This window comes from Pseudophryne corroboree, chromosome 5 (genome assembly GCF_028390025.1).
Source record: "Pseudophryne corroboree isolate aPseCor3 chromosome 5, aPseCor3.hap2, whole genome shotgun sequence".
NCBI classification, from domain to species: domain Eukaryota; kingdom Metazoa; phylum Chordata; class Amphibia; order Anura; family Myobatrachidae; genus Pseudophryne; species Pseudophryne corroboree.
In genome coordinates this window covers 96,644,240-96,660,245 of record NC_086448.1, presented here as the reverse complement: position 1 = coordinate 96,660,245, position 16,006 = coordinate 96,644,240, and positions in this window count along the sequence as shown.

Below are 16,006 nucleotides of genomic sequence, written 5' to 3'. Positions count from 1 at the left end.
CCCTGCTCGCAAGCTTACAATCTATAGGGAAATAGGCATAGATACACAAGGATATGTCAAGACTGAGGTTTTGTGAACCCGGTGTAGTGAAGTCTGTGCGGGCGACTGGAGGATTATGTGAATACTACCACTGACCTGGTTTGGAAATGTTGTGGACTCGAGTATTCTTCCGATGACTGGGAAGAGGAACCGCGGCAGAGATGGCCGAATCTAGGCTCTCCTCATACAGGATTAGGTCGGCAGACAGGAAGCACGTGAGGGCGCTGAAGGTCTCCTGAAAGACAGAACTGGAAAGGCGCTGATGAATCAGTGAAGAATACCAGGTTCAACTGTGCTAAAGGGCACGGGGTGCTTGGAGACACTGAGGTGCTTGGAGACACTGAGGTGCTTGGAGACACTGAGGTGCTTGGAGACACTGAGGTGCTTGGGGACACTGAGGTGCTTGGAGACACTGAGGTGCTTGGAGACACTGGGGTGCGTAGAGGCACTGGGATGCGTAGAGGCACGGAGGTACTGAGGCACGGAGGTGCTGAGGCACGGAGGTACTGAGGCACGGAGGTACTGAGGCACGGAGGTGCTGGAAGCACAGAGGTACTGAGGCACGGAGGTGCTGGAAGCACGGAGGTACTGAGGCACGGAGGTACTGAGGCACAGAGGTACTGAGGCACGGAGGTACTTAGGCACGGAGGTACTGGAAGCACGGAGGTACTGAGGCACGGAGGTACTGAGGCACGGAGGTGCTGGAAGCACGGAGATGCTGAGGCACTGAGGTACTGAGTCACGGAGGTGCTGGAAGCACGGAGGTACTGAGGCACGGAGGTGCTGGAAGCACGGAGGTACTGAGGCACGGAGGTACTGGAAGCACGGAGGTACTGAGGCACGGAGGTACTAAGGCACGGAGGTACTGAGGCACGGAGGTGCTGGAAGCACGGAGGTGCTGAGGCACGGAGGTGCTGAGGCACGGAGGTACGGAGGTGCTGGAAGCACGGAGGTGCTGAGGCATGGAGGTACTGAGGCACGGAGGTGCTGAGGCACAGGGGTACTGGAGCTCTGGAGATCACAACTACAACAGTAGTAAAACTGAAACACGACAGCTGTGGTTTTCAATGGAGAACACGGAATTCAGTACTGTGCCTTTAAGACGAAACACTGTAGCTGTGCCTATATATTGAGACTCAGGGAAATGGTGAAATCAATGGCAACACAAAAGTAAACCAAACGGTAACAAGGGAACAGAGTTTCCACAGGAACTAAGGTACAAAGGTTACCTTAAGGGAGCTCAGCTTTAAGATTCACACAAGGCTGTATGTGACACGAGGAACTGGCCCAGATTCTAACTCAGCCTCCTGATTTATACTTCCTGGTCCTTGATGATTGGTGGGCAGGATTAGGTGATGTAGAGAGTCTCAGGCTGGCAGAGGATTGGACAACTCTGGGTCAGGTGAACAGTCACTGTCATGTGACTACAAAGATATAGAAAAAACACCCTAAGGTGAGTTTTCTCCAGGCGCTGATGAGGGAGGTGCACCACAGCAGCTAAAACAAATGGGGTTGGTCAGACCCCCACAAACATAAATGGATACAAAAGGATTAAAGTGCTAAAAATGGTCAAATATGAGAGCAAAAGGTCACATGAAAATACACATTTATTATGATAAATGAACTTAAAAATGATTATAAAAAATAATTAAAAAATTGGTGACACTGTAGAAATGAAGTACTGAATAATGGGGGACACAGTGAAGTGTCCAAACGTTCAATCTCTCCCAGTCCTGGTAATATTGCATAGACAATTCACACCTGTTCCAATAAAGCAGTCCCTTATTAGTTATGCTCAAGGTATCCCGTTAATGTTCCATCAGATGTTATAGTTACCACCAGCGAATGTCCAAGGTATTAAGCGGATAGGCATCCGCAGCGGCTTGTTCCTTGTTAAGCTGTGGATGATGGAGGATCTTCAGAACGGGTCCACAAAAAGAGCCAATGGTGGGGACCTGGTCCAGGTGGATGGTCTTCAGGAATGGATAGTGAGTGGTGGGTACACACAGCACCAGTCGCCAACGCGTTTCGTTGCGATCACGCAACTTTTTCAAGGTAATAAAGGTGCTGCTATCCAGGGTTTTTATACCCTTTACAAAATGGTTGCTCATTTGCATATGTGATTGACAGTGACCAAATACTCTCATTATGTGACCAAAATGACAGACAGATAATTTAAATTGTTAAATAAACAACACATAATAAATAATAAATATAATATACTTTGTTTCTTGTATAACTATGGTTTAATCAATTATAGAGAATCAAATCACGTATCTCCCATAATTCAAAGGGAAGAACGGGAAAATGACAAAAACGGAGTAAAGTGCAGAAAGATCTCCCATTAATCCTATATATAGGGAGCTCGGAGTTTTATCCGTATATTACATACAATCAATCAGCAGGAGTAGAAACAGGTGGATTCCAGCACTTACTAGGAAGCTGGCACCTGTGGGTTTGTATCCACGTAATTAGTCTGCGGCCAGGAGTCCGGGTGACGGGGGCACGTGGGCGTCCCCACTGCACACGTCACTGGGCTTCACCTATGGTGTGGGGGTCGCGCCCTAATGACGCGACCGTCGGATTTTACTTGTATCAACAGAATGGAAGCGGTTGGGATTGGTCCGCTTTCCCGCCGTCGCTATAGTTACTAGTGGGCGTGAGGGTTGTCATGGTGACGGAGGACACAATGCACGTCACCTGGTATACGGGTCGCGTCCGAATGACGCGACCGTCGGGTTTGACTTACATCAGAAGGGGTGGGGGCGGTAAGGATTGATCCGCTCTCCAGCCGTTTCTATGGTGACGGGTGAGCCTGAAGGTTGCCATGGTGTCAGTCAGCGCAGCGCACGTCGCCTAGCAACACACGCCACACTGTCTACCACCAAAGCATAGACAGGACATTGGAAAACATGTATATAATTAATAATTAATTCTGTGATACCGTGCTTGGTGTAAGTGCGATAAGTAGGTTGAATGAATGCAGCAGTAAAGAAAAATTGCTTATTAAGAAATAATAATAGCTGGCAAGAATAATAATGATAAATACTAATAATAAACATATACAAAAACAAATTTATCCTAATACTGAGACTATATAAAGTCACATATATCAAAGTAAAATGCATATGCAATGAATAAAGAAGAAAATAGTGACACATACGAAACGTGATGATAGTAATACTTGTTTTGATAAACAATTGAGAATAATAAATTAATAAATTAAGCAGAGAAACTAATTTATCTTTATAGTAAACTGTTAGATGTAAATATCGCACCCAACTGAAGTGTTTGATTAAAGAACAGAGGAGCTAAAGAGATCATAGAACTGGGTTCAGTTCTACCTGTTCGTTAAGGCCAGAGGGGTATATCGTATTAAGCCTAAACATCCAATAGAGCTCTTGTTTACATAATAGTTTATACCGATCCCCACCCCTCTTGGTTTTCACAATGTGTTCAATAGCTACTACTCCTAAGAGGCTGGGGTCGCTATTATGACAGTCCCTAAAATGTCTAGAGACACTGTGTGTTTGGGATTTGTTTATAATGTTCCGACGATGTTCCATGAATCGGACTTTAATACTTCTCGTCGTCCGTCCCACATATCTTTTATTACAAGCACATGTCAGCAGGTATATGACATAATTGGTGTCACAATTCATAAAATTACTGAGATGAAATTCATCACTTCCCTCGACAGAGATCGATGTTACTTTCTTAGGGATATGTTTACAGGTGGTGCACCTGTTTGCGCCACAACGGTGGAATCCAGGGGGGCGTACTGGTATCCAAGATTCTCGTGTTCCTCCTTCTGTATCTAGTGGGGGAACTGTTTTAAGATAACTGGGTGCCAGGATGGTTTTGAGGGAACGTCCCTTTTTGAAAATGAACTTAGGTCTGTGTGGCAAGGTTCCTCTTAGTAATGTGTCCTGGTTTAACATCCCAAAATTCCTACATATGATTCTCTTAATCGACATGCTCTCACTATTATAGGTTGAGATGAAAGCCACATTTTCTTGTTGGATGTTATACATGTGATCACTATCCTGTTCTATTGGAGATTGGATCTTACTAATTTTAGGTCTAAGAAGAGTGTCTCTATCTATATGCAGGACTTCTTGCATGGTTTTCTTTAATGATGGATATGGATAACCCCTCGAATGAAACGCTTCTGTCATAGAGTTTGCTTGTTCTAGATACTTGCTATCTTCCGTGCAGTTACGCCTTAAGCGTAAAAACTGCCCCCGGGGGATGTTTTTCTTCCAAGGGGGGTAATGGGCACTCTGATAGTGCAGATAGGCATTAGTTGCCACTTCCTTAGTATAATTGGAGGTATGTATTTTGCCATCCCTGGCTTCTAGTGTTAGATCCAAAAAATTAATGGTGTCAGGGTGATAGGAGTGAGTAAAATGTAAATTAAAGTGATTAGAATTTAAACTTGTAACAAAGTGAAGTGCCGATGATAGATCCCCATCCCAAATAATAAATAGATCATCTATGTATCGGCCATAGAGGACCAGATTCGCGCCGAAGTCCCCGCCCCACACATGGGCATCCTCAAAGGTACCCATGTATAGGTTGGCATAGCTCGGCGCAAATCGGGTCCCCATGGCCGTACCCATCACCTGGAGATAATAAGTGTCTAAAAACATAAAATAATTGTGTTTAAGTATAAAGGAAATGGCATCCAACAAAAAAGTCTCGTGTCTCTCAGAAAGGTCACCATCAATTTGTAATCTCTTTGCTATTGCATCACGTCCCAGATCGTGTGGAATATTGGTGTATAGACTTTGTACATCCAGAGTCATGAATGCATAGCTTTCTTTCCATACAACATTTTTTAACTGTTGTAAGAAATGAGTGGTGTCTTTAATATGGGACCTTAACGTCGAGACACGAGGTTGGAGAAAAGAATCAACATAAAAAGACAGGTTAGAAGACAAAGAACCAATTCCAGAGATAATAGGACGTCCAGGGGGTGCACTAAGTGATTTGTGTATCTTAGGGAGGTGATAGAAAATCGGAACAGTGGGGTGCTTAATAAACAAAAAATTAAATTCATCTTTGGAAATAACTCCAGCGGTCAGGGCATCATCAAGTAGATGTTGGAACTCTCTCAAAAAATTCTGTGTCGGATCAAAATCAAGCTTCTTATAGAATGTAATATCTTTTAACTGCCGATTGGCCTCATCAATGTATTCCATCCTATCCTGCACCACCAGGCCCCCCCCCTTGTCCGCCTCCCTAAATACCAGTGTAGTATCTTTTGTCAAATCTCGTAGTGCTTTGCGCTCCCATTTATTTAGATTGGTGCGAGGCCTCTTATTTTTGGCTTTTCCCTGTTGGCACAGATCTCTAAAATCATTAAGGGTGGTCTTATAGAAGCACTCTATCATTGGGCTCTTGTAGGAGAGGGGATAGAACTCTGACTTCCGTCTGAAAATACTTCTATTGACATCAAATATTTTTTCTGGATCGTCAACAGAAGTTTCAGAGTTGTTAGCCAGTAGTTCATGGAGAATGGAAAGGGCCTGATCATCCCCTGAATCAAGGGTAATCGCAAGGCCCTCCTCTTTATGTTGTCGTAGGTTGCGCTGGATGAAATAGCGTTTTCTACATAGGGTGCGGGTGAATCTGTTCAGTTCTACGAACAGATTGAATATATTGGGGGTATTGGTAGGTGCGAAACCGAGTCCTTTGGTTAATATAGACTTCTCAGTTTCAGTGAGTTTCTTACTAGACAGATTAAAGATGTTACTGGGGGATCTTAGAGGATCTGTTAATCCCACCCTCTTGGCTGTCTTCTTTTTCCCCCCTCTGCACCCTCTATGCTTCTTGATCTCCTTCTTTTTGGTGTTTGTTTTTCCCAATTTGTCCTTGACAACGGTCCTCGTCCTCCCCCTTGTCTTTCTTCTAAAAAAACCTCAGATGTAGAGGCATCTTGTAATTTCATGGATCTATGTTCCCTAGGTCTGGCTCCCTGTTGTAAAGGGGGATTGATACGGTTCATCCGATCAGTTTGATCCGTATTGGATTGATTGGGAAAATGGTGATGGGTATCTTTATCTCTTGTGCTAAATTTGGTGGAGTATGTTCTAGGTGTGTCTTTCTTCCTCCACTCCCTGTTCGTGTTAGTGTATTCCCTATTTGGATCTCGATTAATATTCTTGTAATTCCTAACACGTCCTGTTTTGTAATCTTCCAAATCCCTTTGGAATTTCTTACATTTGCTATCTACAACCGATTGTTCAAACTTAGTCATTCTTTCCATGACTATTTGATCTCTCTCTTGATAATCCTTAGTACCAACAAAGGGTTCTAATTTAATTTTGAGAGACTCTATCTCTAGCTCCACCTCCTTGGCCTTCTGGTTCCTGTATTTAATTACAAGTTCCATTAGGTTAAGGGAACATCTATCTAGAATTTTCTCCCATGATTCTTCAAATTCTCTGTTCCCGTTAAAAATGGAGGGTTTGAAGAGTCTGAGGCCCCTGGGTATCATATTTTTATCTACATATTTCTGAAGATTGACCCCGTCGAGCCAATGTTTGGTCTCAGACCTCATCAAATCCTCCAGTTTATAGAATTCATTTTTCAATTGATTAGTCACATCAGTAGTGCTATTTTCTGAAGGGTTGTCCCATTTACTGAGGAAACCCATCCTCCTGTTATGTCTGTCATTATAAGTGGAGAAACTCCCCATCTCTGCAGCCTGGAGTAGGACTATGTGGAACTGCAAAGATATAGAAAAAACACCCTAAGGTGAGTTTTCTCCAGGCGCTGATGAGGGAGGTGCACCACAGCAGCTAAAACAAATGGGGTTGGTCAGACCCCCACAAACATAAATGGATACAAAAGGATTAAAGCGCTAAAAATGGTCAAATATGAGAGCAAAAGGTCACATGAAAATACACATTTATTATGATAAATGAACTTAAAAATGATTATAAAAAATAATTAAAAAATTGGTGACACTGTAGAAATGAAGTACTGAATAATGGGGGACACAGTGAAGTGTCCAAACGTTCAATCTCTCCCAGTCCTGGTAATATTGCATAGACAATTCACACCTGTTCCAATAAAGCAGTCCCTTATTAGTTATGCTCAAGGTATCCCGTTAATGTTCCATCAGATGTTATAGTTACCACCAGCGAATGTCCAAGGTATTAAGCGGATAGGCATCCGCAGCGGCTTGTTCCTTGTTAAGCTGTGGATGATGGAGGATCTTCAGAACGGGTCCACAAAAAGAGCCAATGGTGGGGACCTGGTCCAGGTGGATGGTCTTCAGGAATGGATAGTGAGTGGTGGGTACACACAGCACCAGTCGCCAACGCGTTTCGTTGCGATCACGCAACTTTTTCAAGGTAATAAAGGTGCTGCTATCCAGGGTTTTTATACCCTTTACAAAATGGTTGCTCATTTGCATATGTGATTGACAGTGACCAAATACTCTCATTATGTGACCAAAATGACAGACAGATAATTTAAATTGTTAAATAAACAACACATAATAAATAATAAATATAATATACTTTGTTTCTTGTATAACTATGGTTTAATCAATTATAGAGAATCAAATCACGTATCTCCCATAATTCAAAGGGAAGAACGGGAAAATGACAAAAACGGAGTAAAGTGCAGAAAGATCTCCCATTAATCCTATATATAGGGAGCTCGGAGTTTTATCCGTATATTACATACAATCAATCAGCAGGAGTAGAAACAGGTGGATTCCAGCACTTACTAGGAAGCTGGCACCTGTGGGTTTGTATCCACGTAATTAGTCTGCGGCCAGGAGTCCGGGTGACGGGGGCACGTGGGCGTCCCCACTGCACACGTCACTGGGCTTCACCTATGGTGTGGGGGTCGCGCCCTAATGACGCGACCGTCGGATTTTACTTGTATCAACAGAATGGAAGCGGTTGGGATTGGTCCGCTTTCCCGCCGTCGCTATAGTTACTAGTGGGCGTGAGGGTTGTCATGGTGACGGAGGACACAATGCACGTCACCTGGTATACGGGTCGCGTCCGAATGACGCGACCGTCGGGTTTGACTTACATCAGAAGGGGTGGGGGCGGTAAGGATTGATCCGCTCTCCAGCCGTTTCTATGGTGACGGGTGAGCCTGAAGGTTGCCATGGTGTCAGTCAGCGCAGCGCACGTCGCCTAGCAACACACGCCACACTGTCTACCACCAAAGCATAGACAGGACATTGGAAAACATGTATATAATTAATAATTAATTCTGTGATACCGTGCTTGGTGTAAGTGCGATAAGTAGGTTGAATGAATGCAGCAGTAAAGAAAAATTGCTTATTAAGAAATAATAATAGCTGGCAAGAATAATAATGATAAATACTAATAATAAACATATACAAAAACAAATTTATCCTAATACTGAGACTATATAAAGTCACATATATCAAAGTAAAATGCATATGCAATGAATAAAGAAGAAAATAGTGACACATACGAAACGTGATGATAGTAATACTTGTTTTGATAAACAATTGAGAATAATAAATTAATAAATTAAGCAGAGAAACTAATTTATCTTTATAGTAAACTGTTAGATGTAAATATCGCACCCAACTGAAGTGTTTGATTAAAGAACAGAGGAGCTAAAGAGATCATAGAACTGGGTTCAGTTCTACCTGTTCGTTAAGGCCAGAGGGGTATATCGTATTAAGCCTAAACATCCAATAGAGCTCTTGTTTACATAATAGTTTATACCGATCCCCACCCCTCTTGGTTTTCACAATGTGTTCAATAGCTACTACTCCTAAGAGGCTGGGGTCGCTATTATGACAGTCCCTAAAATGTCTAGAGACACTGTGTGTTTGGGATTTGTTTATAATGTTCCGACGATGTTCCATGAATCGGACTTTAATACTTCTCGTCGTCCGTCCCACATATCTTTTATTACAAGCACATGTCAGCAGGTATATGACATAATTGGTGTCACAATTCATAAAATTACTGAGATGAAATTCATCACTTCCCTCGACAGAGATCGATGTTACTTTCTTAGGGATATGTTTACAGGTGGTGCACCTGTTTGCGCCACAACGGTGGAATCCAGGGGGGCGTACTGGTATCCAAGATTCTCGTGTTCCTCCTTCTGTATCTAGTGGGGGAACTGTTTTAAGATAACTGGGTGCCAGGATGGTTTTGAGGGAACGTCCCTTTTTGAAAATGAACTTAGGTCTGTGTGGCAAGGTTCCTCTTAGTAATGTGTCCTGGTTTAACATCCCAAAATTCCTACATATGATTCTCTTAATCGACATGCTCTCACTATTATAGGTTGAGATGAAAGCCAAATTTTCTTGTTGGATGTTATACATGTGATCACTATCCTGTTCTATTGGAGATTGGATCTTACTAATTTTAGGTCTAAGAAGAGTGTCTCTATCTATATGCAGGACTTCTTGCATGGTTTTCTTTAATGATGGATATGGATAACCCCTCGAATGAAACGCTTCTGTCATAGAGTTTGCTTGTTCTAGATACTTGCTATCTTCCGTGCAGTTACGCCTTAAGCGTAAAAACTGCCCCCGGGGGATGTTTTTCTTCCAAGGGGGGTAATGGGCACTCTGATAGTGCAGATAGGCATTAGTTGCCACTTCCTTAGTATAATTGGAGGTATGTATTTTGCCATCCCTGGCTTCTAGTGTTAGATCCAAAAAATTAATGGTGTCAGGGTGATAGGAGTGAGTAAAATGTAAATTAAAGTGATTAGAATTTAAACTTGTAACAAAGTGAAGTGCCGATGATAGATCCCCATCCCAAATAATAAATAGATCATCTATGTATCGGCCATAGAGGACCAGATTCGCGCCGAAGTCCCCGCCCCACACATGGGCATCCTCAAAGGTACCCATGTATAGGTTGGCATAGCTCGGCGCAAATCGGGTCCCCATGGCCGTACCCATCACCTGGAGATAATAAGTGTCTAAAAACATAAAATAATTGTGTTTAAGTATAAAGGAAATGGCATCCAACAAAAAAGTCTCGTGTCTCTCAGAAAGGTCACCATCAATTTGTAATCTCTTTGCTATTGCATCACGTCCCAGATCGTGTGGAATATTGGTGTATAGACTTTGTACATCCAGAGTCATGAATGCATAGCTTTCTTTCCATACAACATTTTTTAACTGTTGTAAGAAATGAGTGGTGTCTTTAATATGGGACCTTAACGTCGAGACACGAGGTTGGAGAAAAGAATCAACATAAAAAGACAGATTAGAAGACAAAGAACCAATTCCAGAGATAATAGGACGTCCAGGGGGTGCACTAAGTGATTTGTGTATCTTAGGGAGGTGATAGAAAATCGGAACAGTGGGGTGCTTAATAAACAAAAAATTAAATTCATCTTTGGAAATAACTCCAGCGGTCAGGGCATCATCAAGTAGATGTTGGAACTCTCTCAAAAAATTCTGTGTCGGATCAAAATCAAGCTTCTTATAGAATGTAATATCTTTTAACTGCCGATTGGCCTCATCAATGTATTCCATCCTATCCTGCACCACCAGGCCCCCCCCCTTGTCCGCCTCCCTAAATACCAGTGTAGTATCTTTTGTCAAATCTCATAGTGCTTTGCGCTCCCATTTATTTAGATTGGTGCGAGGCCTCTTATTTTTGGCTTTTCCCTGTTGGCACAGATCTCTAAAATCATTAAGGGTGGTCTTATAGAAGCACTCTATCATTGGGCTCTTGTAGGAGAGGGGATAGAACTCTGACTTCCGTCTGAAAATACTTCTATTGACATCAAATATTTTTTCTGGATCGTCAACAGAAGTTTCAGAGTTGTTAGCCAGTAGTTCATGGAGAATGGAAAGGGCCTGATCATCCCCTGAATCAAGGGTAATCGCAAGGCCCTCCTCTTTATGTTGTCGTAGGTTGCGCTGGATGAAATAGCGTTTTCTACATAGGGTGCGGGTGAATCTGTTCAGTTCTACGAACAGATTGAATATATTGGGGGTATTGGTAGGTGCGAAACCGAGTCCTTTGGTTAATATAGACTTCTCAGTTTCAGTGAGTTTCTTACTAGACAGATTAAAGATGTTACTGGGGGATTTTAGAGGATCTGTTAATCCCACCCTCTTGGCTGTCACCATGACAACCCTCACGCCCACTAGTAACTATAGCGACGGCGGGAAAGCGGACCAATCCCAACCGCTTCCATTCTGTTGATACAAGTAAAATCCGACGGTCGCGTCATTAGGGCGCGACCCCCACACCATAGGTGAAGCCCAGTGACGTGTGCAGTGGGGACGCCCACGTGCCCCCGTCACCCGGACTCCTGGCCGCAGACTAATTACGTGGATACAAACCCACAGGTGCCAGCTTCCTAGTAAGTGCTGGAATCCACCTGTTTCTACTCCTGCTGATTGATTGTATGTAATATACGGATAAAACTCCGAGCTCCCTATATATAGGATTAATGGGAGATCTTTCTGCACTTTACTCCGTTTTTGTCATTTTCCCGTTCTTCCCTTTGAATTATGGGAGATACGTGATTTGATTCTCTATAATTGATTAAACCATAGTTATACAAGAAACAAAGTATATTATATTTATTATTTATTATGTGTTGTTTATTTAACAATTTAAATTATCTGTCTGTCATTTTGGTCACATAATGAGAGTATTTGGTCACTGTCAATCACATATGCAAATGAGCAACCATTTTGTAAAGGGTATAAAAACCCTGGATAGCAGCACCTTTATTACCTTGAAAAAGTTGCGTGATCGCAACGAAACGCGTTGGCGACTGGTGCTGTGTGTACCCACCACTCACTATCCATTCCTGAAGACCATCCACCTGGACCAGGTCCCCACCATTGGCTCTTTTTGTGGACCCGTTCTGAAGATCCTCCATCATCCACAGCTTAACAAGGAACAAGCCGCTGCGGATGCCTATCCGCTTAATACCTTGGACATTCGCTGGTGGTAACTATAACATCTGATGGAACATTAACGGGATACCTTGAGCATAACTAATAAGGGACTGCTTTATTGGAACAGGTGTGAATTGTCTATGCAATATTACCAGGACTGGGAGAGATTGAACGTTTGGACACTTCACTGTGTCCCCCATTATTCAGTACTTCATTTCTACAGTGTCACCAATTTTTTAATTATTTTTTATAATCATTTTTAAGTTCATTTATCATAATAAATGTGTATTTTCATGTGACCTTTTGCTCTCATATTTGACCATTTTTAGCGCTTTAATCCTTTTGTATCCATTTATGTTTGTGGGGGTCTGACCAACCCCATTTGTTTTAGCTGCTGTGGTGCACCTCCCTCATCAGCGCCTGGAGAAAACTCACCTTAGGGTGTTTTTTCTATATCTTTGCAGTTCCACATAGTCCTACTCCAGGCTGCAGAGATGGGGAGTTTCTCCACTTATAATGACAGACATAACAGGAGGATGGGTTTCCTCAGTAAATGGGACAACCCTTCAGAAAATAGCACTACTGATGTGACTAATCAATTGAAAAATGAATTCTATAAACTGGAGGATTTGATGAGGTCTGAGACCAAACATTGGCTCGACGGGGTCAATCTTCAGAAATATGTAGATAAAAATATGATACCCAGGGGCCTCAGACTCTTCAAACCCTCCATTTTTAACGGGAACAGAGAATTTGAAGAATCATGGGAGAAAATTCTAGATAGATGTTCCCTTAACCTAATGGAACTTGTAATTAAATACAGGAACCAGAAGGCCAAGGAGGTGGAGCTAGAGATAGAGTCTCTCAAAATTAAATTAGAACCCTTTGTTGGTACTAAGGATTATCAAGAGAGAGATCAAATAGTCATGGAAAGAATGACTAAGTTTGAACAATCGGTTGTAGATAGCAAATGTAAGAAATTCCAAAGGGATTTGGAAGATTACAAAACAGGACGTGTTAGGAATTACAAGAATATTAATCGAGATCCAAATAGGGAATACACTAACACGAACAGGGAGTGGAGGAAGAAAGACACACCTAGAACATACTCCACCAAATTTAGCACAAGAGATAAAGATACCCATCACCATTTTCCCAATCAATCCAATACGGATCAAACTGATCGGATGAACCGTATCAATCCCCCTTTACAACAGGGAGCCAGACCTAGGGAACATAGATCCATGAAATTACAAGATGCCTCTACATCTGAGGTTTTTTTAGAAGAAAGACAAGGGGGAGGACGAGGACCGTTGTCAAGGACAAATTGGGAAAAACAAACACCAAAAAGAAGGAGATCAAGAAGCATAGAGGGTGCAGAGGGGGGAAAAAGAAGACAGCCAAGAGGGTGGGATTAACAGATCCTCTAAGATCCCCCAGTAACATCTTTAATCTGTCTAGTAAGAAACTCACTGAAACTGAGAAGTCTATATTAACCAAAGGACTCGGTTTCGCACCTACCAATACCCCCAATATATTCAATCTGTTCGTAGAACTGAACAGATTCACCCGCACCCTATGTAGAAAACGCTATTTCATCCAGCGCAACCTACGACAACATAAAGAGGAGGGCCTTGCGATTACCCTTGATTCAGGGGATGATCAGGCCCTTTCCATTCTCCATGAACTACTGGCTAACAACTCTGAAACTTCTGTTGACGATCCAGAAAAAATATTTGATGTCAATAGAAGTATTTTCAGACGGAAGTCAGAGTTCTATCCCCTCTCCTACAAGAGCCCAATGATAGAGTGCTTCTATAAGACCACCCTTAATGATTTTAGAGATCTGTGCCAACAGGGAAAAGCCAAAAATAAGAGGCCTCGCACCAATCTAAATAAATGGGAGCGCAAAGCACTATGAGATTTGACAAAAGATACTACACTGGTATTTAGGGAGGCGGACAAGGGGGGGGGCCTGGTGGTGCAGGATAGGATGGAATACATTGATGAGGCCAATCGGCAGTTAAAAGATATTACATTCTATAAGAAGCTTGATTTTGATCCGACACAGAATTTTTTGAGAGAGTTCCAACATCTACTTGATGATGCCCTGACCGCTGGAGTTATTTCCAAAGATGAATTTAATTTTTTGTTTATTAAGCACCCCACTGTTCCGATTTTCTATCACCTCCCTAAGATACACAAATCACTTAGTGCACCCCCTGGACGTCCTATTATCTCTGGAATTGGTTCTTTGTCTTCTAATCTGTCTTTTTATGTTGATTCTTTTCTCCAACCTCGTGTCTCGACGTTAAGGTCCCATATTAAAGACACCACTCATTTCTTACAACAGTTAAAAAATGTTGTATGGAAAGAAAGCTATGCATTCATGACTCTGGATGTACAAAGTCTATACACCAATATTCCACACGATCTGGGACGTGATGCAATAGCAAAGAGATTACAAATTGATGGTGACCTTTCTGAGAGACACGAGACTTTTTTGTTGGATGCCATTTCCTTTATACTTAAACACAATTATTTTATGTTTTTAGACACTTATTATCTCCAGGTGATGGGTACGGCCATGGGGACCCGATTTGCGCCGAGCTATGCCAACCTATACATGGGTACCTTTGAGGATGCCCATGTGTGGGGCGGGGACTTCGGCGCGAATCTGGTCCTCTATGGCCGATACATAGATGATCTATTTATTATTTGGGATGGGGATCTATCATCGGCACTTCACTTTGTTACAAGTTTAAATTCTAATCACTTTAATTTACATTTTACTCACTCCTATCACCCTGACACCATTAATTTTTTGGATCTAACACTAGAAGCCAGGGATGGCAAAATACATACCTCCAATTATACTAAGGAAGTGGCAACTAATGCCTATCTGCACTATCAGAGTGCCCATTACCCCCCTTGGAAGAAAAACATCCCCCGGGGGCAGTTTTTACGCTTAAGGCGTAACTGCACGGAAGATAGCAAGTATCTAGAACAAGCAAACTCTATGACAGAAGCGTTTCATTCGAGGGGTTATCCATATCCATCATTAAAGAAAACCATGCAAGAAGTCCTGCATATAGATAGAGACACTCTTCTTAGACCTAAAATTAGTAAGATCCAATCTCCAATAGAACAGGATAGTGATCACATGTATAACATCCAACAAGAAAATTTGGCTTTCATCTCAACCTATAATAGTGAGAGCATGTCGATTAAGAGAATCATATGTAGGAATTTTGGGATGTTAAACCAGGACACATTACTAAGAGGAACCTTGCCACACAGACCTAAGTTCATTTTCAAAAAGGGACGTTCCCTCAAAACCATCCTGGCACCCAGTTATCTTAAAACAGTTCCCCCACTAGATACAGAAGGAGGAACACGAGAATCTTGGATACCAGTACGCCCCCCTGGATTCCACCGTTGTGGCGCAAACAGGTGCACCACCTGTAAACATATCCCTAAGAAAGTAACATCGATCTCTGTCGAGGGAAGTGATGAATTTCATCTCAGTAATTTTATGAATTGTGACACCAATTATGTCATATACCTGCTGACATGTGCTTGTAATAAAAGATATGTGGGACGGACGACGAGAAGTATTAAAGTCCGATTCATGGAACATCGTCGGAACATTATAAACAAATCCCAAACACACAGTGTCTCTAGACATTTTAGGGACTGTCATAATAGCGACCCCAGCCTCTTAGGAGTAGTAGCTATTGAACACATTGTGAAAACCAAGAGGGGTGGGGATCGGTATAAACTATTATGTAAACAAGAGCTCTATTGGATGTTTAGGCTTAATACGATATACCCCTCTGGCCTTAACGAACAGGTAGAACTGAACCCAGTTCTATGATCTCTTTAGCTCCTCTGTTCTTTAATCAAACACTTCAGTTGGGTGCGATATTTACATCTAACAGTTTACTATAAAGATAAATTAGTTTCTCTGCTTAATTTATTAATTTATTATTCTCAATTGTTTATCAAAACAAGTATTACTATCATCACGTTTCGTATGTGTCACTATTTTCTTCTTTATTCATTGCA